The 2,399-nt window shown below is 40.6% G+C and overlaps 1 protein-coding gene across 8 annotated transcripts in view; it reads left to right on the top strand.

Annotated features, from left to right (window-relative positions):
- The first annotated feature begins 262 nt into the window (after positions 1–262).
- The window catches only part of FOXP2 (forkhead box P2), a 339,779-nt gene continuing 337,642 nt past the window's right edge, over positions 263–2,399 (top strand). For 4 of the 8 annotated variants that reach the window (XM_082239657.1, XM_082239659.1, XM_082239656.1 and 1 more), the window contains exon 1: positions 265–517. The gene's annotated coding sequence lies outside the window, so the exon portion shown is untranslated. Of the gene's footprint in view, positions 518–2,399 lie in introns of all 8 variants that reach the window. The other 4 variants (XR_014223814.1, XM_082239662.1, XM_082239655.1 and 1 more) reach the window with 2 other exon arrangements.

Genomic DNA, 2,399 nt, shown 5'->3' with positions numbered 1-2,399 from the left:
GATGGCCATTTCTGGGATGGGCAGGGAGGATTCTGGGAATATTAAAATACGATGCAAGATTCCCCAGCATATCTTAAGAGGTGTGTGTGTGTGTGTTAAGGATAATGGTTTACTTTCCTGAAATGGGAATGTTTGCTTATGTTAAATTACTGTGTACTTTTAACATGGTTCCCCACCCCCTTTGTCAGTAGCTCTCGTGTGATTGGATGACTGTGAGTCACGTGAGAGAGGCATTCCATTCTGTTGTGACTGTTATTCTAATAACTGTCATTTTGTAACTGTCTTTCTGCTTCTCTCTATCTGTGAGGGAGAATGGCTGCTGAGAGAGGTTTCTCAGGATACTACTGTGTGTCAGTGTGATCTGTCTGAAGTGAGACAGACAGAGGAAGATCCCTAAAAGTTAATAGGGAGAGACCTGCGCAGGAGCTCTCTGTAAGGAACAGAGAGAATACTGCTGAGGTGAAAGTAAAAACCGTTCATAAGAAACTGTAAGGCCTGAGTGAGATCTACAATTCAAGTGAGAATGTACCCTTGTTTGAATAAGCATGCTGTTGTAAATATATTCTCCTCAGTTATATGTTTATGAAAGTAAAGTTCTTTTGAATATAAAGTCTTTACAAAGAAGCTACCAATCACCTAGAAGAGGAGTTAACTTCCTAGCTGTAAGCTACTCTGTTACATTGCGTATCACCAACATTTATACACCCCGGCCACACACCAGTGTGTATGTGACCTGTTGGTATACAAAGACACATTCCTGGCTTGCTTTTGATACCAGCATGTCTGTGGGAAACCAGCTTCACTGACAGGGCGATTGGGTTTTCACTCCAGAAGTGTTTCTGATGGAGAGGTGCTTCCTAATGTATAATTTAAATATTTCTTTTTGTAAGAAGAAATGCACCAAAGCATAAGTAATATATTAAGTTATTTGTAATAATACTAATAACTACATCAGGTTTTGCTTTTTATTAGTGAGCGTAGGAGAGGGGAATTATTTAGGCAGTGGTTGTGTGCCTTACTTACTTTGCTGTTTTTTAAAATAAAACAAAAACTATATAATGGTGTATCAAAAATAGTATCAACGATAGCAATGAGAATTTGATATTAAGCCGAGTAGATTGCATTTTAAAATTCTGTCACTTATTTCTATACGTAAATCAAATTTGGATGAAGATGCTTTACGTCTTTGTTTGTACAAGGAAAAAAGAAAATATTTTTCCTTGTAGAGTAATGAAGTATTTCTAGACAAAGTGGATTTATGATTGTAACATCTTTTGACAAGCACATTGGACTGTAGAAAGAGCATCCAACTTGGGGCTTGGGGCATATGTTGCTACCTTCTGCTAGCATAGCTCCAAAGCAAGTCACTGTTCGCTAAGGGTCAGGTTCATGCTTTCAGATCAGAGAAAAGTAAATATATGGTTGCGTTTTCAGAAGTGATAATTTGTAATATATAATGTAAATAGGTTTGTATGTAAAGATGCTCTGACCTATTTATGTCATGGACTGATGGGATCGATGTATTCAAGCCTAGTCTATAAAAGTAATTATGTAAAATTGTTCAGATCTGAGCCCATATGGTTTAAAAGGTATGGTGGGCTGGAGACCTGAACTATCACTGCTGATAAACATTCAGGGGCAGTAACCTACTCTTTTGTCTGTCCACTTAGGGCAGGGCAGAATGAACAGTCGCCCCATACTACTTAAATTAAATGGTATTCTGGCTAATATGGGCGGGGGTCACCAACCTTTTGGGACCTGTGGTCACATTGGCAAACCAGAGAAACTGCTGTTAACACCACAACTAAACACACTGCACTTGGGTACAACAGAACACTTCTTTCAAGCCTACTTCCAGCATGGGGAGGGGACTTTGTGATTGCCAGAGAATGCCTCTGTGAGCTCATTGGTGACCCCTACTTTAGATGAAAAGATCCCAGGGTATGTAGAGCTTTAAAGGATAAAACCAGCACTTTTAAATTGAACCTTGAGGCAGTCAGGTGGATAGTGTCATACCTCAGGTTACAGACGCTTCAGGTTGCACAATTTTGGGTTGCGCACCGTGCCCAACCTGGAAGTACCAGAATGGGTTACTTCCGGGTTTTGGCACATGCGCAGAAGCGCCAAATCAAGACCTGTGCAGACGCAGCGCTGCAGGTTGCGAACGTGCTTCCCGCACGGATCACGTTTGCAACCCCGAGCATCCACTGTAGTGGTGAACTTTTAACATGGGTCATTCCTAGTTGATAATCTGGCCACTGCATGCTGTACCACTTGTAGTTTTTCAATGCTCTTTGAACACAGTTGAATTGATAATTTGAAGGCAATAGAATACCTCTGCAGGTGTTCTCAGTATGGTTGTAATGGTATGGAAGAGAACAGAGGTGTGCAAGATGTGC

This window comes from Podarcis vaucheri, assembly GCF_965113315.1.
Source record: "Podarcis vaucheri genome assembly, chromosome: 10".
In the NCBI taxonomy this organism is placed as follows: Eukaryota; Metazoa; Chordata; class Lepidosauria; order Squamata; family Lacertidae; genus Podarcis; species Podarcis vaucheri.
The sequence above is the reverse complement of the archived record's forward strand: the minus strand, read 5'-3'. Positions and strand labels throughout refer to the sequence as shown.